This window comes from Leucoraja erinacea, chromosome 9 (assembly GCF_028641065.1).
Source record: "Leucoraja erinacea ecotype New England chromosome 9, Leri_hhj_1, whole genome shotgun sequence".
Taxonomy (NCBI): Eukaryota; Metazoa; Chordata; class Chondrichthyes; order Rajiformes; family Rajidae; genus Leucoraja; species Leucoraja erinaceus.
The window spans coordinates 38,731,998-38,754,554 of record NC_073385.1 but is presented as its reverse complement, the minus strand read 5'-3'; the positions used below and the strand labels follow the sequence as shown (position 1 = coordinate 38,754,554).

Here is a 22,557-nt window from a genome sequence, read left to right as displayed (position 1 = left end):
AAGGAAAGGTTGAATAAAATTGATTGTGTTCGTAAGCTGAGGAGAGACTTGGATAGTGCTTATAAAACAATGTGATGCAATTCAGTTTGTCGACGGAAACTCTATCGAACTTCTACACGTGTACGGTTGAGAGCCTATTGGCTGCTTGCGTCACAGCCTCGATTGACAACTCAAACGCCCAGGAATGAAGGAGATTACAAAAAGAAGTAAATACTGCCCAGTCCATCATGAGTACCGATCAGCACACAGCATCAAAGGGATCTATAAGAAGCACCGTCTCAAAAAGGTCGCCAGCATCATCGCTGACCCACACTACCCTGGCAATGATCTCATTGCACACGTACCATCAGGAAGAAGTTATTTTAGTCTGAAATAAGGATTAGGAACAGCTTCCATCGAACAGCCATCAGGCTATTGAACACTACGAACACCAACTTAAACTCTGAGCAACAAACTGCCTGGGTTGCAGTAGGGACTATTGTTTTATTTTTGGACTATATTGGTTTATATATTTATTGACCTTTTCTTGGGTTTTTTTCTTGTTATCCATTAAGTATTTTGTTTATAAACTTTTGCGCTGCTGCTGAAAGTAAGAATTTCACTGATGGGACGTAATACAATAAAATAATCTTGAAGCTTGCCAAAGGCCCTCTACAATTTCAGGAAAACTTCCTTCCTCCTGTGGAAACACAAGAGATTACAGATGCTGGAATCTTTAACAATAAACAAACTTTGGAGGAACTCAGTGGGCCAAGCAGCATCTGCGGAGGGAAACACACATACGATGATTCGGGTCTGGGCACTACTTCAGACTAAATTCCTCCAACAGTTTGTTTTTCATTTCCTTCCACCTGTATTCAGTTACTTTTATCATTTACCCTCCTAATTACTTTCTTAATAAACCTGCATGTTGCCTTCACTGACTAGCATACAAGCACGTCAAAGTTCCTTTGCATATCTATACCTCCCAATCTACCATCATTTACCAACATTCTGCTTTGTACACCAAAGTGGTTCACCTCAAAGTGGATGATTTCGCATGATTCCACATGATTTCAGCCATTTGTTCTGGTCCAACCACATTGACGATATGGCCACTATGGTCACACTGATGCCTCTACTTCCTCTGAAGACAAAGGAAGATTGACATGTCTCCAATGGCTCTTACCAATTCATACAGATGCACCATAGAAGTAATCCTATTGGGATGCATTACAGCTTGATTTAGCAACAGCTCTGCCCAACACGACAAGAACTTGCAGAGAGCTGTGAGTGCAGCCCAGTACACAGTCCATCACAGAAACCAGTCTTTCCCCCATTAACCACATCAACACTTTACATTGCATTGGGGAACAGCTGTGTAATCAAGGACTAGGTACATCCCAATCATTACTTCTCCTTTCTCACCTCGGGCAGAAGATACATAAGCTTGAAAGCACTTACCAACAGATTCAAGAACAGATTCTTCTCAGTTGTTATCAGACTACTAAGCTGACCTCTCATAAGCTAAGGATGGAGTCCCGATCTCCCAACCTACCTCATTGTGGCTTGCACTTTTTTTATCTCCACATTTTCTGTAGCTGTAAAACTATATTCTGGTTACTTTTCATTTAAGAAGGAACTGCAGATGCTGGAAAATCGAATACACAAAAATGCTGGAGAAACTCAGCGCATGCAGCAGCTTCTATGGAGCGAAGGAAATAGGCAACGTTTTGGGCCGAAACCCTTCTTCAGTCAGTCTGAAGAAGGGTTTTGGCCAGAAACGTTGCCTATTTCCTTCGCCCCATAGATGCTGCTGCACCCGCTGAGTTTCTCCAGCATTTTTGTGTACCTTCTGGTTACTTTTCTCTTTGCGCAGGTGTTCTATTATGACATTCTTCCAGCCTTTTTCCTAATGCTAACATTAGGCTCACAGACAAATTGTTCCCAGCTTTCTTTCCTATCCTTCCTAAATATGAGGTATAATATCCATGCTCCATCCAATGCGAGTGCAAATGTTCTGTTACAGATGTCAAAACATGACATAAGATGTGATGTCATTAAAGCCCTACACAATTGGAATGTATTACAAAGTAAAAAACTCAAAATATGAGCTATTATTTAAACTTAAAAGTGGTTCTATCATTCACCATTTAAATACCACGACCAATTTCAGAAAAACTGGAGCCAATTTTCATGTGAATTCATTTGATACATCTCTATCCTTTTTTTAGACATGCATTTGCTGGTCTTTTTGGTCTACTAAACAAAGAAAAAACTTTTTTGAATAAATGAAAACAGTTGGAACCAAAATTACGTGAGAGATTAAGGCAGACAATTTCTTTATGAATATGTTGGTGTTGCTTAGTGCTAAAATTTTTGGTTACTATTTAATTGATATTTTGATATATTTTCACAATGTACCTTTTTAAATTGTGTGAAATTTATTTCACTAAAATACATGTTAAAATAAAAAAAAAATTTCTAAAATAAGTTTGTTATAAAATAATATAATTGTTAAAATATAAGCAAATTGTCTCGCATGAAAATCCAACAAATGTTTGATATGCTGCACAGTTGAAGACAAATGTAAAGTAAGGATTATGAAAAGATGGCTCCATTCTTGACTGTCATATTCTCACTAGCAGAGGCCCCTCCATGCGTGCAGCTTTCCTCCAGGCAAGTCTTTCTAAAATGAATGGTACAACATTCATAACTTATTTTAGGCACTGCAGGGCAGCTAGAGAGAAAACTGTCATACAATTAACGTTACATCAGTACAACTGTTACTACTCAGCCTAAACATCTAGTCCAAACGCATAAGGTACTCTTCAACCCTTTTATCTCTGGTCTTTGTTCTAACCATCTGAAAAAAAAAGCACTTGCTTGTGTCCGGCTGTTATCTGCCATACTTTGTTTTGCCTCGCCTTTCTTCCAGCTTTCTTCCCCCCCCCCCCCCCCCCCTCAAACCCCCACACTCAGTCTGGAGAAGGGTCCCAACCAATAACATCACCTGTCCAGGTTCTCCAGAGATGCTGCCCCGTTCCATGTTCTCTAGAATTATCAGATTGAAATGTTGCATTGCTCATAATTTGCTTAATAACTACAAAGGGAGAGCAGGGGAGAAATTTATATTGCAGTTTTTTGTTATGTTTGTAATTCTTACAAATTACACTTGTTCAATAAATCAAACCTTGTAAGCTATTCAAAAATAAATTTGCAAATGCTTGAATTCATGACTGTAGTACACCTAATTGGAGAAGGGGCCATTTCAGCAAATGAGGACTGGAAGAGAAGAGTTACAACCCTAAAATATACCACTCAAAGATTTAATGTCAGCTGCTTCTGGTTACGAAAGGTTCTCCTTTATTTAAAATATTTATCATTTTAACCCCATGCATATGTTTCAAACCTGTCCATTGCTAATTGGTATGTAAAAATATTGATGGTAGGCCAAAATGTACAGCTGTTAAAAAAACATCAATTTTCATGTGATTGGTTCAGATAGCAAACATTTAATCTTTTTTCCTCGCTGTCATGCAACAACAATCTTAATACAAATTAGCACTGCCAAATTCAGTAAACTGGATACAGAAGTCCTTCGAATTAGGATCTGAAATTCCATTTTAGGGAATGCAATTTCATATTAAACTGCTGAAGCACCAATGGTTGCAAAATAATTCAAAGAACTTTAAGTCTATATCAGTGTTGCAACAGCAGTGGGAGATTTCAAAAAGCAGTCGGGATTGGATGAGATTGGTGATAAAAATTGGGCAGTCGATTTAAAAAAAAAAAAAAAAAAAAAAAAAAGGCAAGGTGCAGCGGAGCAGCCTATTGGGATCAGCCATGTTGGGAGAGGGGCTGTGTGGAGGGGAAGTACTGAGGTTTTGGCTCAAGAGGCTTCTGTGAGGAAGCTGTGAAAAGAGGTTGGGCAGAGGGGGACATTCTGCTGTTGTGTGTAATTGTTGTGCCTTTTTTTCTCTTGGTTTTAGTACAGTGGTAATGGGAAGCAGAATGTGGCCATGTTCCTCCTGCAGGAAGTCAGGGAAACTGCTGTTGTCCCTGAAGACTATACCTGTGGGATTTGTGTCCAGCCTGCTTGAGGGAACTGGAGCTGCAGCTAGACGACCTTCCAGGAGAGTAGGATCATCCAGGAGAATGTGAGCTTCATAGATTGGAGTTATAGTGAGATAGTCACACCTAAGGTACAGGAAGAGAGTAGGTGGGTGACCTTGAGAAAAAAAGGAGTAGACAGAGAGTGCAAATGACCCCCTGTGGCCATTACCCTTCAAAACGTTTTGGATACTATTGGGGAGATGACCCGTCGGGGATGAACAACAGTAGTAGTCAGAACTGCGGCACCGGGCCTGGCTCCGAGGCACTGCGGGGTGCAATGTCAGTCAGAGCCACAGTGGTAAGAGACCATTTAGCTAGGGGGGACGGACAGGAGATTCTGTGGCTGCAACCGATACTCTAGTGTGTTGTATCACAGTGCCAGGGTCCAGGATATCTCGGAGCGGCTGAATTACATTTTCAAGGGGGAGAGTGAGCAGTCCAAATTCACTGTGCATATTGGTTCAAATGACATGGATAGGAAAAGGGATGAGGACCTGCAAAATGATTATAGGTTAAAATGTAGGACCCCCAGGGTAGTGATCTCTGGAATACTCCTGGTGCCATGTGCGAGTAAAGGAAGGAGCAGGAAGATTGGGAAGATGAATGCATGGCTGAGGAACTGGTGCAGGAGACAGGGATTCAGATTTTTGGACCATTGGGATAACTTCTGGGGCAGGGGTGACTTGTACAAGAGTGATTGGTTACAACTGAAATGAATGGGAGTCAATATCCAGGCAGGCAGGTTTGCTAGTGCTATACGGGTCCGTTTAAACTATATTGACAGGGAGTGGTTTTCAATACAGGTCTGAGGCAGTTGAGAGGCTGAAAGTTGGTATGGAAAATGATGAAAAGAAGTTCAGTGTACAGAATAGCCAGGAGCACGGCAAGGAACGAGGGTGGACCGTTGGATTGAATTGCATTTATTTTAATGCGAGAGGCATGACAGGTAAGGCAGATGACCTCGGGGCATGCATATGTACATAGGATATGATAACCGTTACAGAAACCTGGCTAAGAGAAGAAAAGGATTAGCAGGTTAATGTTCCAGTGTAGAGGTGCTAGAGGAAAGATAGAGGTGGGGGTAAAAGGGGAGGGGGTGTTGCTTTATTGATTAAGGATAATGTTGCGGCAGTAGTCATCTCCGGATTACTTTGGGGCATCACAGTGCTGCAGCAGTATAGTTGCTGCCTTACAGCTCCATGTTTGATCCTGAATACAGGTGTCTGTACGGGAGTTCGTACATTTTCCCTGTGACGTGTGGCTTTTCTCCGGGTGCTCCATTTTCCAACCGCATTCCAAAGAAGTAGGCTTGTAGGTTAATTGTCTTTTGTAAATCGTCCCTAGGTCCCTAGGATAAAACTAGTGTATAGGTGATCGTTGATCAGCATGGACTTGGTGGGCCGAATGGCCTGTTTCTGCACTGTATCTCCAAACTAAACTAAATGTCTTGCTGAAGTCCATATAGACAACATCTATGACTTTGCCCTCATCAGCCCTGAAAATTAAGATGCATGGGATTAATGTCCAGAAGTGGCGGCGCTGCCCTGGCAGCAGCGGCTCGCCTGCAGTCCGTTTGTTTTTACTTTTTGTGTTGTTTTTTTTCGTTTTGTCTAGTTAAGTTTTTGGTTTTTAGATTGTGTTTATGTGGTGGGGGGTTGAAACAGGGCTTGCTGTCTCTCCCTTCGGGGGAATGCGACTTTTTTTGTCGTATCCCCCTTCTCTGCCTCCGTCTGCGCTGAGGCCTAATGGCGGAGCTGGCGACCTCGAGACTCCGGAGGCAGAGCCAGTCAGGGATTGCCCTGGGCTCGCTCCCGTGAGGGCGGTCCGGCTCGGGGCTGGAACGGCGCTCCCGTGTAGGCTGTGATGCTCCCGTGAGGGCGGCTTGGCGCGGGGCTGGGACTCTCCCGTGAGGGGCTGCGGCGCTCCCGTCGGGGCGGCTCAGCCCGAGGGTGGAATGGCGCTCCCGTCGGAGCGGCCCAGCTCGAGGGTGGAATGGCGCTCCCGTCGGAGCGGCCCATCGCGAGGGAGGTACGGCGCTCCTGGTCGGAGCAGCCCAGCTCGAGGGAGGAACGGCACTCACGTGAGGGCGATCCAGCTCGGGGCTGGAACGGTGCTCCGGTGGCTGGGACGGCGTTCTGGCGGCTATGACCTGAGTCCGGGGTTCAGCCGCGGGCCAGCGGCTGCGTCCGCTGGACTGGAGGGCGGCAGCTTCGACCACCCCGGGCCGCGGTGTTTGAGCCGGCCCGTTTGCGGGGTTCGGTGAGCCGGGGACTGTTTGTACCATCGCCCGGTGGGGTATCGCCTCAGCGCAGAGGGAGAAGAGGAGGGAAGAGACTGCAGCCCTAAGATTTTTGCCTCCACCACAGTGAGGAGGTGCTTGGAGGACTCGCTGTGGTGGATGTTAATTTGTGTTTATTGTTGTTTATTATTGTATTATTGTATGTATGACTGCAGGCACGAAATTTCATTCAGACCGTAAGGTCTGAATGACAAAGGTAATTCTAATTCTAATGTCATATGGATTCATAAATGGATTACTGGTAGAAGACAGAAGGTTGTGGTGGAAGGAAAATATTCAGGTTGGAGGTCTGTGACAAGTAAAAGCTCCACAGGGATCTATGCAGGTTTATGAAAGGAAAACTTGAAGATGTCCACACAAGTGGGTAAAGTGACGAGGAAGGCATCTACTTTATTGCCTTCATTTGCCAGGGTATAGAATCTAAGAGCATTTGGGGTTATGATACAACTTTGTGAAACACTGATTTGGCCATAGCTGGAGTACCATGTACAGATCTACTCAACACACTATAGGAACATTGGAAGGAGTGTGGAGATGAGATTGTAGAAGGTATGATTAGTAAGTTTGCAGATTACACTAAAGTGGGTGGTATCGGAGATAGCGAAGATGGTTATCAAAAATCACAGCAGGATCTTAATTAGTTGGACAAGTGGGCTGAGGAATGGAACAAAGAACTGCAGATTCTGGGTGTTACTGAAGGAAGACACAAAATGCTAGAGTTAAGGGCCTGTCCCACTTGGGCATCATTTGCACTTTATTTATGCGTTACGACAAGTGCGTGGTGCGCATTACGCCGCATGGTGCGCATTATGCATGCATGGTACGTGGTAACATAGGCAGTGATGCGCGGTCACGCGCGGCACCCCTGGATTTTGCGATGTACAAAATCTTCGCGCGCCATCTACGTGACGCGCTAATGACGCCCAAGTGGGACAGGCCCTTAACTCAGTGAGTCGGGCATCATCTCAGGAGAAAAAAGATACGTGATGTTTCGGGTCGGCACCCATCTTCATTCTGAAAGTAGGGGGTGGGGGAGTGGTGGGTGGAAAGCTGGAGGCGAGAATCACAGAGGCAGAGCAGTGAGAGAGGGTCTTGCAGAACTCTCGGTGGAGAGAGAAAGAGAACTTCTTCAAAGTGGGCCCAACTTCAGGAGATTTTGCAGTGGAGTAAGCCAAAATGTGGAAATAATGAACCACAGTCGCTAGCTTATACTAGAGATAGTGCTGGAGTAACTCAACGGGTTAGGCAGCATTTGGGAGAAAAAGCATAGTTGTCATTTTGGGTCAGGGCCCTTCTTTAAATGAATTGGAGACGTGAATTTCCTCAAGAAGGGTCCCATTGTTCCTTGAAAGTGGCGTCACAGGTAGATAAGGTGGTCAAGAAGGCTTTCGATAGATTGGCATCATCAGTCAGGGTATTAAGTATAGAAGTTGTGATATTATGTTACATTTGTACAAGACATTGGTGAATCCACATTTGGAAATTATGTTCAGTTTAGTCACCCTGCTATAGGAAGGATGCTGATAAGCTGGAAAAAAATGCAGAAAGAATTTATGAGTATGTTGCCAGGACTTGAGGGCCTGAGAGATTGGGCAGGCTAGGACTTTCATACCGTTGGGGCGTAAGTCACACAATATCGTCCATTGGCAGAGTGAGGCCGCACACAAACTGGAGGAGCAGCACCTCATTTTTTGCTTGGGTAGCTTACAACCCTACGCTATGAACATGGGATTCTCCAATTTTACGTAACCTCTCACCTCCCCACTCCCTCGTTTCGACATTTAAAAGGCATTTGGACAGATACATTGATAGGAGAGATTTAGAGGGATATTGACCCAACATGGGCAGTTGGGACATCTTGGTTGGCATGGGCTAGTTGGACCAAAGGGTCTGTTTCCATGCAGTATGATTCTAAAAGTAAATTGCATTTTACATTCATTTGATGACAAAATCCAGGAGGCTTGTGCTTATTCCATTTCTTGACTGAACTCATTTCTATGTACAGGGTACTTGCCTACCTTCTTCTCCACATCTTCTACAATAACCAAAACCATAAATCCCAATATAAAGTTGATATAAACTCTCTAAAATTTATTTGGCAATCAGGTAAGCTGCAAGAGGTCTCAGATCCATTTGATATTCTGAACATATATATCATGTTTTTTGCAGATTTCCCCATTGCAAATTCTGAATGTTGTTTCATATGTTGACCATTCTTCAACAGAAATAAACCTAAAACTTAATCACCCTCAAATGTTCGATGAAGTATGACTGTTTTGATATATCAGTGAATAGAAACATCTTGCCTAATCACACATCATTTAAAAAATAAAATAAAATAGTTCCAGTCAAACCCTCACATAAAGGTTCTGAAATTTATGCTTCAATAATTTCAGACATATTCATAATTATGTTACACTGAGTCTATATTTTTAGGAAATTAAAAAAACTGCATTCTCAGAGATTATCAACTTACTCAAAAAGCAAAATCCTAAATTGTAGGCATGTATTCTTTATTACTTCTTTTTTGAGAAATGGAGCAACGACACAACCTCTTGGATATTGTAATTCTAATAATGTGATATGTAGTTTCTTTTTCTTTAAATTATTTTATAACCAATATTCAGCTGTGTAATATGAAATAACAGATTCTAAAACTGAATTTCAGACCCTAATTTCTGTGTGGATCTTACTGAATTTGGCAATGCTTATTACTGTGGACAGTTATTCCAACTTGAATTTCCTCCATGTTGTATCCACACGCTGTCATGGTATTGCTAAAGAAAGATTCCTAAATGTAAGGAGCTTTAGAGTCAACTAAGTAAGTTATAGTTATGAGATGTTATTAGATGTTTTCATCTGTCCAGTTAATACAAGCAGGCGGTGAGAAGGGATTCAAGAGTCAATAGTCACACCCATGTTCTGGTTTGAAAGTCAAATGGAGGGAAAGAAAACCAAAATTAAATAAAGTTGCAAATCACTTCCATATTGAAATGCTAGGATTCAATATCCTTGCATTCTCTTTTTCCTGAGATCAGAATGAACTAGCTGTAAAACCTGTCAGGTCTGACTTGAAATCATTTTTGTCCTTCAAAATAATGGTGCAATAAAGCTTCCACTGCTGCTATCAGTACCTAATTTTATATATTCATTTCAATATAATTAACAGCGTTGGAGAAAAATTGAGTTTGTGAAACAATTTATTTGCAAAGCAATGTACCAGAAACAAAGACAATTTTAAGTCCAGTCAGCTAGTTTGAGCCTAGTCATTTGTAACCAATTTGAAGTCCTTGTTTTTGTGTTGTTGGAGATGTATACATCAAAATAAGTAGAGAGTATTCCATTGACTACAACCATGTTTCTTTCTCAGGTAGTACTGCGAAGGCATTCATCCTGTAGATTACCTTTTATGAAATACCTACCAGCAGTACTGTATCCTGGTTTTGTGATGTGGAATTACATTGAAACTGTAATTTCATATCTGAAAATCCCAAAATACAATTCAAAATAGTTTCCATAACTTGTCAAATTATAATAATGCTGAAGAAAAGCATCCACCTAGAAATAGGATCATGTATCACTCTCTTTTTGTGTGTTACTTGATTCATTTTGAGAGGAGTAATGAAATGTAATGAAAAATCAGGGACTTATCAACTATTACACAGTCCTCAATTTTCCTTCTGTAATCGTAAATACGCAAGGAACCCATCTACACCTGGAAAGTGTACATGCTTGCACTTGCTCAAGTACTTGCTCAAATTCCCCTGTCTAAGATAAGTTTCCATCTCTAGACATGATCCTTTTAACTCCCACTGCCCAGTAAGGCATCCCGATATGACAACACCATTCAACTCCAAAAGCTATCCGCACCCTAGTTTCAACCCTGATGCTATCACCTGTCTGATTCATTTATCAATGCCAGCCTTGACATTTCTATCTATGATTGCCTGGGGATTTTCTGTCATTCGACATCTCTTAGACTGGATCCCAAATTCAGCCCAATTTCATTTAATATTACATTTAGTGTGGATGAAAATCCTTTCATTGAAGATTTCCCTCTGGCCCTTGGAAAAAATATGCTGGGAAGCGGTAAGTAAGGCAGAGGGGAGAGCCAGTTAGATTCCCATTGGAAGTTGTTATCACCTTGAATACGTATGGCACAAAGTGGTGGAAGCATAGGAATTACTTGTCTTCATAAGCGAGGGCGAGGGCACAGAATATATGAGTAGGTTATGGTACAACTTTATCAAACATTGGTTAGACCATAGTTGCACTACCATGTACAGCTCTTTTCACCACACTATACGAAGCATGTAATTTACTTCCTCTTGAAGGAAATAATTATCTGCTCCAGTTATGTTTCTTATTATTGGTGATATCAGAATTTTCATTTTGCTGATTTGGCAATGCATACAGAAGAGGCACAGTGATTGGAAGAAGGGTCCCCCCGAAATGTCATCTGTCCATGTCCATGCCTGCCCTGTTGAGTTACTCCAGCACTTTGTGTATTATTTTGTAAATCTGCTGTTCCTTGTTTCTACATTTTGCTTCACTGAAATCTCCTGAAGGTATGCTAACTTCGAAGAAGTTTTCTCTCTGATGGGATTTCTGTGAGACCCTCTCTCACTGCACCCCCTCTGTGATTCCTGCTGTTTGGTCTGAAGAAGGCTCCCGACCCAAAACATCACCTATCCATGGTCTCCAGGGATGCTGCTGACTCGCTGACTTACTATAGCACTTTGTGTCTTTTTTTATAAACCAACGTTTGCCTTAACTTGCTGTACAGAAGAAAGGCAGGTAGACTCTAGTTGGAAATGATTATTGCTTTGCATATATGGAGCACAAGTATTTCTAATTACTTCTCAGCCGAAGTCTGAATGTTGTCCAGACCTGTCTGCTTGGAGGTACGATTGCTTCATTATTCAAAATATTAGAATTAAACATCAAGCAATCATCAGCAAACATTCCCGCTTCCATTGAAGCAACTGACCCATGTTAGTTACCCTTGAAAAACATGTGTATTAATAGCCTGAGACTGTTAATAGACTTTCAACTACAAACACCTTCCTTGTAGGATCAGTGTAACCAGATTTGTATGATTCAGCTTTTTGGCCCACTTTAGGAACAGAACTATGATGAGGCCTGGAGCTAAATAGCTCTAGCAGAACCCAATTTGAATAAAAAGAAGCAGATTACCAATGAGTCAATATAATTTGATCGTCTCATCATTTGTTGATGATGGAGAGTAGATTGATGGGATGATAATTATTCAGATTGGATTTGATCTTTGGTTTGTGCAAATTTCATTTCATGGAACAATTTAAAATCGTAGGATAGGTGCTTGTGTTGTAGTTGCACAGGGTACATGTGAATAGAAACATGGTTATGGTGGAAACACTGTAGTTCAAACATTGTTTGGCTCAGTGGCACAGTTTGTAGAGCTGCTATGTCACAGCACCTGGGTTCAATCTTGATCATGGGTGCTGACTGTGGAATTCTTCCTGTGGTTACATGGGTTATTATGATTATATGGGTTTCCTCCTGGTGCTCTTGTTTTTCGTCCACATTCTAAAGATGTGAGGGTTGGTAAGTTAATTGGCCTGTGTAAATTGCCTCTTGACTGTAGGCACATGGTAGAATCTGGGGGAAATTGACAGCAATATGGAGAAAATAAAATTGGATTAGATTAGTGTAAATCTAACCCAGATTAACATGGAATCTGTGGGTCAATGGTCCTGTTTCCATGCTGTATCTCTATGACTTTGACTATGCGTTTTTGCTGTAGCCCTGACATTTCTTGAAATCATGGGAGGAATCAATTTTGTTTAAAACTGAATCCTTCAATTTGGGAACCAAAGGAGGTTGAATTTGAGTAATCATTTTGGATTTATGGCTGAACATGGTTGCAACATGTTAGCCTTGTGTTTTGTATTTACATGTTGCACTCTGCTGTTATTGAGATACTGTTGTTCAAAGATCCAGTTTTTCTTTGCCTTTAACTGTTCAATACTATTCGTCACTGGGCATGGCAGTTGCATTTGATTCGCCTCTTTGAATCATTGAGTGAGGGCCACACTGGGGACCGAAGGTGCAGTAATATTGAGCAAAAAATAAATTGCTGAAGGAACTTTGATCCACTGAGTACAGAAATAAATGTTAGGCTACAGGTTTACAGATTGCAATTCTTGTACCTTATGTTGTACCTATACATATGCTATGAATCCATCTTTACCATCATGGCAGTGGCACAGAATACAGCGATGTGCATCTTCAATGCAAAGACAGGACCTCATCTCTAATGGGATAGTATAGAACATAGAACACTAAAGTGCAGGAATGGGTGCTTCAGCCCACAATGTTTGTGCTGAACATGATGCCAAGATAAACTGATCTCATGTGCCTGTAAATGATCCATATCCCTCTAATCCATGCACTTCCATGTGCCTATCTAAAAGCCTCTTAAACGTCACTATCTGCCTCCTCCACCATTTTGGTAATGCTTACCAGCCCCCCACTATTCTCCGTATTAAAAGAACTTGCCCTGCACATATCCATTAAACTTTCCCCCCTGCACCTTATACCAATACCATCTAGTGTTGGATATTTCCACCCTGGAAGAAAAGGTTCTATCAATCCTATCTATGCCTCTCATAATTTTATATACTTCTACATCTCCCTTCAACTTCTGACATTCCAGAGAAGTTAATCCAAGTCTATCCAACCTCTCTCTGTAGTTGAAACCCTCTATCTGGGCAGCATTCTGATAAACCTTTGTTGCACCCTCTCCAAAGCCTCCACATCTTTCCTGTACTGGGGTGACATGAACTGTACGTAATACTCCAAGTGCAGCCTAACCAAAATCATATAGATCTGTATCATGAGTTCCTGACTCTTATATTCAGTGCTTCGAGCAATTAAGGCAAGCATAACATATGCCTTCTTTACCACCCTAGCTACGTGTGCTGCCACCTTCAGTGGGCTATGAACTTGGACTCTAAGATCCCTCTGCACATCAATGCTCAAGGATCTTGCCATTAACTTTCTACTTTCCCCTTACATTTAACCTCCCAAAGTGCAACATCTCACCATTTCTGCAGCTGATCTATATTCCGCTGTATTTTCAGACAGCCTTCCTCACTGTAACTCTTCCTAATTTAGTGTCATCAGCAAACTTGCTCATCGACACCTATATTTATGTCCAGGTCATATATATACAGTATACATCACAAAGAGCAAAGATCCCTGTGGAACTCCACTGGTCACACCTCCAGCTTCCACCACAGCCTTCTATGGAATAAGCCAGTTCTGAATTCAAATTCATTGTGAATCCCGTACATCTTAATCTTCTGGATCATCACCATGGAGGGACCTTATCAAAAGCCCAACGAAAATCCGTGTGTGCCACCTCCTCAATAATCTCAAAATGCCCTAGTATATTTGTATTCTTACTGATCTCGCTGTTGTCCAAGTCCTTCTCCTCGGTGAATACAGATGGAAACTACTTGTTTAGTACCTAACCTACATCCTCCGACTCCAAGCATTGATTCCCCCATTTATCCTTGGTCACCCTCTTGTTTTAAACATTAGTATAAAAAGCCTTGGCATTTTCCTGAATCTGACTCATCAAAACATATCATGGCCTAGTTGCCCGCTTGAGTTCTTTTTTACTCACATTATATTCTTCATAAGCCTGTCTGATTTCATCTTCTTAAACCTGACATAGGCTTCCTTTTTCTTCCTGACTCAGTTTATAATCTTCTTGGTCACTCATGGTTCCCTTACCATGCCTTCCTTATCCCCTCCTCTTTATTGGAATATGTTGATCCTGCACTTTGATCAGCTGGCCTTTAAACCACTCCCACATGTCATCTGTGGACTAACCAAATGCCCATCAGTATGCCCATCACTCATTTCAGAATCATTGAATTCATATCGTTGATCGGTGAGAACAAAGTGAAATTGTTTTTTCCCATCATAGTGCTTCCTCAATGCCAGCAAAACGAAGGAGCTGGTCATAGACTTCAGGAGGGAGGGTGGATTATATATCTGGTGGTGAGGTGGATATGGTCAAGACCTTCAAGCTCCTAGGTGTAAATATCACCAACAATTTGGCCTGTACCAACCACATTGTGTGAAGAACTGTATGAAGAAGCAGTCTAATTATGTTGCCTACTCATTCCCTCCATGGAGGTTACTTGATTGGCTGGGTTACTCCAATATTTCATGTTTTGAACATTGATGCTATGGTTAAGGAAGCACACGAACACCTCAACGTCATCTGAAGATGAAAGCATGCTTCCAATAACTTATGCATTGCGACATCTGAGTGTAATGCCAGTGGTCTGTTTATTATTTTTTAAATGTTGCAAACAAGGAGTTTTAGACAAATTTTAATGGGCATTTGAAAAAAATTACTTGCTTTTGGTATAGAGTCACATATGTAAGCCAGATTGTGTAGGGATAGACTATTTCGTTTGCTAAAGAACACAAGTACCTAACAGTGCTATTGCAAGCCTAATGTGCTATTTTTCAATCTCTTTCTGGATTGCTACTTCTAAATGTGGAACGTGCATTCCTTGGAAGGTGATGTGTATCTAGATTTTAATTTACATGTTTCACTGCTAAATGCATTTATCTTGACAACTGATTAGGCCCACACCAAAATGAGAGTGTTTTATGTTCCACTGAATTGAAAGTAAAAGGAAAGTAATGGGCCTGTCCCACTTAGGCGATTGCCAGCAACAGTCATAGTCGGAGTAGGTCGCCGAAAAACCGGCGAATGGACCCCCCCTACGACAATGTCAATGACAATGTCTACAACAACCTACCACCTAGTCAAGCTACCGACAACCGGTGCCCCATTAGCACGTCCACCTACGACCACACCTACAACAACCTAGGTCCACCCGCGACAAGCTACGACAAGATAAGACAATTCAGTCGCCGGCACCTGTTGCCGGTTGACATCGGTAGTCGCCAATGGAATTCACCAAAGTCAGCACCAGCGACAACCTACGTCATCCTGGCGACAACCTACGTCATCCTGGCTACAACCTACAACAGCACCTACGTCAGGCTACTCTCATTGACGTCAAGCCAACTGTCGCTGACTGTCGTTTTGAACATTTCAAAATCCAGCGGTGACCAGAAAAACGCTACGATTCTTTGGGCGACTGAGGAGATTATACTGGCGACACCTTGGTGACCATGTGGCGGCAGCCTAGTCGCCTGTAGTCGTCTAAGTGGGACGGGCATAAAAGGAATTCCATATTCTGATAGAAGCATAAAATAATTAAAAGGTGTATTTATGATGGATTATTCCAGTTCAACTGACAGAGAAAGACCACAAGTCACAGGTTTAAACTATGTGTAAGCAAGCATAGATAGAAGCTCCTGGCAGGCTATGGCTGGACCCACAAAGGCCTGGCAGGCTGCGGCTTGTAGTGGGGAAGCCACCGAGCCAGCCCCTGCCCATTCCCCGAAGATCAGACCCCAGAGAGGATGGAACTGGATTATGAGTGCTGTCTGTACGGGGTTTGTACATTCTCCCTATGACCGCATGTAGTTTTTTCTGGGTCCTCCCACACTCTTATGACGTGCAGGTTTGTAAGTTAATTCGCTTCAGTAAAATTGTCTCCGGTTTTGGGGGTCGCCAGTCGGCGCGGACTCGGTCGGCCAAAGGGCCCTTATTTTGCGTTGTATCTTCTTAAAAAAATAAAAGTAACAAAAACATTTGCATTTCCTTGTTTCTACATATTTCCTGACACAAACTTTCCTCATTAACTGTTATAAATGATATTCAACATTAGTAAACCACCCCTCTTTCAGAAGCAAAAAAGAAGCTGCTGGACGAACTCAGTGGGTCAAGCAGCATGTGGACGCAAAGGGAATAATTGATGTTTTGGGTCAAGATCCTGCATCTGGACTATAGATTGGTTACTCCACACTAACCAATTGTAGTGCTTTATTATTAGAAGCTCGGCCCACTACACGGTTCATATTATCATAACCCAGTTTGTACTATTAGGCTGTTTGCTGCTATACAGCTGAAACAACATGCTGTTGAGTACTGTAGGTGTTCTTTAATAAAATTCTGTTGTACCATGTTTGTGAGAATGACTGGGTCATTTACACGGTGTCAGAAGTGGGATCGTAACCCACTCCGTGATTAAGTATATCAGTTTTTATTTTGTCCCCTTTGTTCTTGTCTATTCACTATTACTGCCATGGCCAGCTCGCTTTGCCGTTCAGACCCACTGATCTTTGACTCGGACATCGCTGAACGTTGGCGCGTTTTTGAGCACGATTACAACCATTACATTCATGCTGCTCATTGCAACGCTGCACCAGACGTGCATGCTTCTACACTACTCAATGTCACTGGCCCTGAAGCAATGAAGCCCGCTGAGCGTTTCGACTATGCAGTTTTGGATCACAACAACCAGATTGTAGTGCCTGCTGAAACTATTGATGACCCTGCAGTCTTACTCGCTAAGTTCAGACAGCTGTGTGACCTTCGTTACTCCATAATTGAACCTACTAAGTTTTTTGCTCGCTACCAACAGCAAGGAGAACCTGTTAAAAATTTCATCAGTGATTTAAAACACATGGCTGCACGCTGCCATTTCGGGGATTTGTGTGAGGATCTCATCCGCGACAAACTGGTAGGAGGCCTGCTTAGTGATAAGGTATGAGACGAACTGCTCCGCGATACAGAACTTACATTGGTCTGAGCTGAACATACTTGCAGGATTGCTGAACTAACTAGTTTTCACACAAAGTCTTTGGGCTCTGGGCCACGCTCCTCATACAGTGTCAATGCTACCGACACCTCCTAATGCAACCGGCGTTCACAACCCCACACACCACCTCGACAGCCTCACAGATCTATCGAACGGTGCTCTAACTGTGACGGCTTCCACGCTCCAGGTCGCGAATTCTGCGTTGCTTACGGAAAAATTTGCCACGACTATAAGAAGATGAACCACTTCATGAAATGCTATCGCTCACGCATCGCTCGTTCATTCCCAAAGCAATCTGTGCACCTGTTAAAACATGAACCTACTGATAACGAATTCCAGGAGCTGGAAGCGGCGCCATCCCCTGCTCGCCTCCAAGAGCACGAAGATAACAGTCCAGGCATCAACTCGCTGTTTGCTTCCACTAACAAGCAACTTGACCCGGAACTCTCTCTGTTTGTTAACATTAACATCACCGTTGCAAAGATAGATACTGGTGCTAAATGCAATGTCATGTCTTTATCTGAATTTAAACAAATCCGTAATGTCGAACGTATTACAAACACTATGGCCACTTTGCAAGCCTATGGGGGAGGGGAACTGCTCTCACTTGGAGAAACTGAACTGAATTGCCGCCTGGAGTCACAAGCCCACAATCTGAAGTTTTTCATTGTCAGTGGGAATTCTGCAACTCTTCTTGGCATTAACGCATGCCAGGATCTAGTACTGGTTACTTTTGGGCCTGCTGTGCATGAAATCTCTCCCACTGAGGGCTCCACTCAGCAGATACTTTCACAATACAAAGAACTATTTGACGACAAGCTTGGAAAGCTGCCCATCAAGTACAACATCGCCACTGATCCAAACGTCCTACCTGTGGTCCGAGCACCACACCGTATTCCGCATGTTATGCACGACAGAGTATACAATGAGCTCCAGTGGATGGTGTCCCTGGATGTCATTGCTACTGTCACTGACCCGTCTGACGGTTTCCACCATGGTGGTTGCAACAAAGAAGAAAGAGGAATAAATCCGAATCTGCATCAAACCCTGAGATCAAAACACAGCAATGAAATGCCCACACTACCCGATGCGTACAGTAGAGGAAGTTGCTGCTCAGATAGGCAGTGCATCCGTGTTCTCTGTTCTGGATGCTAAAAGTTTGTTTTGGCAGATCCCGCTGGACCTTGACTGGTCCAATCTCACCATGTTCGGCACCCCCTTCGGCCGTTATAAATTCCTACGGCTGCCTTTTGGCATCAACTCTACTAGCGAAGTTTTCCAACGCACAATGGATCAATTATTTGCGGGCCATCATTGTCGATCATATTCTCGTTGCCGGACGCAACACGGCTGAACAAGATGCCAATTAAGAAAAATATACTAGACCATATTAAAGACATCCATCGCAGGCTCAACCCTCTAAAATGCAAATTTTGTGTCATAGAAGTCAACTATATCGGTACGTCTTCACCAGTGATGGCCCCTCCAAGACCACTGCCATCAACGAGATGCAAGTTCCCACTGACGTTATTAGTTTACAGAGATTCCTGGGAATGGTCAACTACTTGGGGAAATTAATTCCCTACCTCAGCGATATATCTGCCTCCCTGCGGGAACTGACTCACAAGGACACTGCCTGGTCCTGGTACCCACAGCACCAGACAGCCTTTGAAATCCTTAAGTTGCAACTGGCCAGTGCTCCAACCCTTGCCTACTTTGTTTTGAAGTTGCCGGTGACGCTCACATGTGATGTATCCCAATATGAACGGTGCTGCTTACCTACAGACTTCCACCGAAGGTGACTGCAGACCTGTTGCTTACGCTTCCCGCACCCTGTCTGAGACTCAACAACGTTATCCCCAGATCGAAAAGGCATTGCTTGCTGTGGTTTTTGCCTGCACGCCATTCAAAGACTTTATTTTTGGCAAGTCCGTGATCGTGGAAACAGACCACCAGCCGCTAGTCACCATTCTGAACAAACCCATTCATGCCGCTCCGGCCCGTCTGCAGCGGATGATGATGCAGTTACAGTGTTTCGATTTTGCTATAGTCTACAAAAAGGGCAAGGACATGCACATAGCCGACACGCTATCAAGAGCCCCATGCAAAACCTGCGAACAACAGCTCTCAGAACAAGACCAGTTCATGGTAATTATGGTGTCGTACGTACCTACTGAATGCTGAAGCAGCCTGGCAGAGCAAACGGCTGCAGATAAAACTCTACAACTACTGTCATCAGTCATCCGGCGTGGCTCATGTCACATGGTTCGCGACGAACTGGTGCTACAGGACGGGGTCATAATCAAGGTTCACAAAGCAGTCATCCCAGCTGTTCTTCAAGACAACTACTTGCCGTCCACATGGGCCACCCCGGTGTGGAAGCAACCCTACAACGAGCAAAGAGCATGTTTTACTGGCCTGGTATGACCGAATATATACGTGAACAAGTCGAAGCCTGCGCTGTCTGCAACAGCCTGACGCCACACCAACAGAAACAACCCTTGCTCTCACACCCTGTTCCTCCTCTGCCGTGGTCCACGATCTACCGACATTTTCGAGTGGCGTGGGAAAACACCATCTGGTTCTCGTTGACACGTATTCGGGCTGGTTCGAAATTGACCTACTCCTAAACATCACATCCGACGCAGTCATCCAAAAGCTGTCACGCCACTTCTCCGTTCACGGCGCCCCTGCACGTCTCCTGTCTGATAACAGCAGTCAGTTCACCAGTCAGTGTTTCAAAAACTTTTCTCAACGGTGGGATTTTCGCCATGTCACCAGCAGTCCTGAATTTCCACATTCCAACGGACTCGCAGAACGGATGGTCCGTAGCGCCAAACAATTAATGGAGCGCTCACACATTGCCAAATCCGAAGTATTCTTGGATCTGCATAATTTAAGGCACATCGCCCGTAACCCAATACTGGGGTCTCCAGCCCAACACCTGATGTCTCGGCAGACTCGTGCTGCCTTGCCCATGCCCCAGCAGCTGTTGCAGCCACAGGTCCGTTCACCTCCTTTCATCCAGAAACAACTCCAACTGAAACGCGATGCACAGAAGAAATCTTTCGACAAGTCCAGCAAACTACTTAAACCTTTCTCCAGTGGGCAAGTTATTCGCCTTCAGACCGACAAGGGCTATGGCCGTTTGGGTCACATTCACAGCCCTGCCAAGGAGCTGCGCTCATACCTGGTGAGCGCCGACGGCGGCCTTTACAGATGCAACCGTCAACATTTCCTTCCTGTGAAGGAACCACTTCCTGCGGTCTCGTATCCAGAAGCCACGCGTCTGACATACCCTTCTACTGTCGGACTGTCTCTTCCCTCGCGCTCTGCTGCTGCAGATCAGCCACTGGCCGTGCCCTTCGTCCTCACCACAACGTTCGGCGCCCCGCTCGCCGGCTTCGCCATGTTTACCCCACGGGTCTCCACATGAACCAATTGTAGAGCTTTATTATTAGAAGCTCTGCCCACTACACGGTTCATATTACCATAACCCAGCTTGTGCTATTAGTCTGTTTGCTGCTGCACAGCTGAAAAAAACATGCTATTGAGTACTGTAAGTGTTCTTTAATAAAATTCTGTTGTACCATGTTTGTGAGAATGACTGCGTCATTTACATGGACCAAGAGTGAAGAGGAGATGGCCTATATAAAGAAGTGAGTGGAAGGAGTGTGGCAGGAGCTGACAGGCTGCAGTGGCTGGGAGACAGTGGCTGGTCGGTGCTAGGCTGCTACATAAGGAGAGAGCAAAAAGTTGGCTGATAAAGCAAGGTGGGGAGTGGGAACGGTGGAAGTAGAGACAAAGGTCGTATGGTGACAAGTGGAAACACAAGAAGCTGCAGATATTGTAATCTGATAAGTGATAAGTGGAAACATATAAGGGAGGAATGAATAGCAGACCCAGTGAGTTCTTCAGTTTGTTTTTTGTTCCTGATTCTAACATCTCTAGTCTCTCTTGTGATCCCTCTTTCAGATCTTATTTTGGAGAAAATATGAAGATGATTGGACCATGGACAGTTCCCTTTGAACCATTTGCTGTTATTTGCTGGAGCTGAGACGATGTCTCTAAACGCCATAATCATCATCATTTTATGTGAGTTGTGACTCCAGGCAGCAAATATTTTTTCTTCATTCTTAGTGAGTCTTTCATCCAGAGTAGGGTAATCAAGAACCAGAGGACATAGATTTATAATGAGGGGAGAAAGAGGGGCAATTTTTTAACTCAAATGGTGATAGGTATGTGGAATGAGCGGAGGTAGTTGAGGCAGATACTATCGCAACGTTTAAGAAACATTTGGACAGGTACATGGATAGGATAGGTTCAGAGGGATATGGGGCAAATGCAAATAGATGGGATGAACATAGATGTATGTTGGTCAGTGTGGGCAAGTTGGGCCGAAGGCCTGTTTCCATGCTGTATGACTATGACTCATTGAGATCATCTGGTACTCTCTGGACAGTCTAGTCTTTCAAGAGCATGGCTATATTGCTGTTTGCTGGCTGTCAATTACCTTTTTGTCTGCTGCCTCCACAACCCACAATACATCATCCAAGGCTCTGAAATTGCTGCAATTTTATCCATGGTCTGAAGTCTCCCTTCATCACACCACCCCCTTCACTTCACCCTCCAAATCTGTGGAATACTGATCCTGAAATTAATCTTTACAGCAACACTCAACATCTTATTTTTTTATTTTTCCTTTATGTACTATTCAATTCTAATGTGTTTCATCTTGAAATCTGATGACATATTCTAGGCTCAACTCTAGGACTCAATAATTGCTGTTAGTGAGATATGAGTAATAAATGTTCTATAATGTTAAGATTATACCAATGTGCAGAGTGGTCTTTTTCAGTCTTTGTAACTAACAAATAATTGAACACCTCAGAATACATTTCAAAAACAACAAATATTTCTTAAACATCTGAAGCAAACAGTTTATTGTGTATGACATTTGGGACACTTTTGAAAGAGTCAAGAGTGACAATGAAATTCTTACATGCTGCAGCACAATAGAATATGTGAATATGTAAACATTGTACATAACGGGAAAAGAAGAAAAAGTTCAATAAACAACAAATATAGTGCAAATAACAAATAATAATATAATCTTTTACAGTTCAGTGCTCATAGCTTATTCGTTGTGTTTAATAGCCTGATGGCTGTAGGGAAGAGACTGTTCCTGAACCTGGACGTTACAGTCTTCAGGCTCCTGTACTTTCTTCCTGATGGCAGTGGTGAGCTAAGTGTATGGCCAGGATGGTGTGGGTCCTTGATGAATTTGGCTGCCTTTTTGAGGCAGCGACTACGATAGATCCCATCGACGGTGGGGAGGTCAAAGCCGGTGATGGACTGGGCAGTGGTCACAACTTTTTATAGTATTTTTCGCTCTTCTTTTGTAGTCTTCTTTTTCGAAAG

The 22,557-nt window shown here is 43.2% G+C and overlaps 1 protein-coding gene across 24 annotated transcripts in view; it reads left to right on the top strand.

Moving 5' to 3' along the window:
- LOC129700259 (neuronal PAS domain-containing protein 3) overlaps window positions 1-22,557 on the top strand; it is a 791,362-nt gene that overhangs the window by 37,864 nt on the left and 730,941 nt on the right. For 15 of the 24 annotated variants that reach the window (XR_008724019.1, XR_008724016.1, XR_008724022.1 and 12 more), the window contains one exon: window positions 21,112-21,231. The exons of the other annotated variants lie outside the window; for them this stretch is intronic. The gene's annotated coding sequence lies outside the window, so the exon portion shown is untranslated. The remainder of the gene's footprint in view (window positions 1-21,111; window positions 21,232-22,557) is intronic. 24 annotated transcript variants of the gene reach the window in all.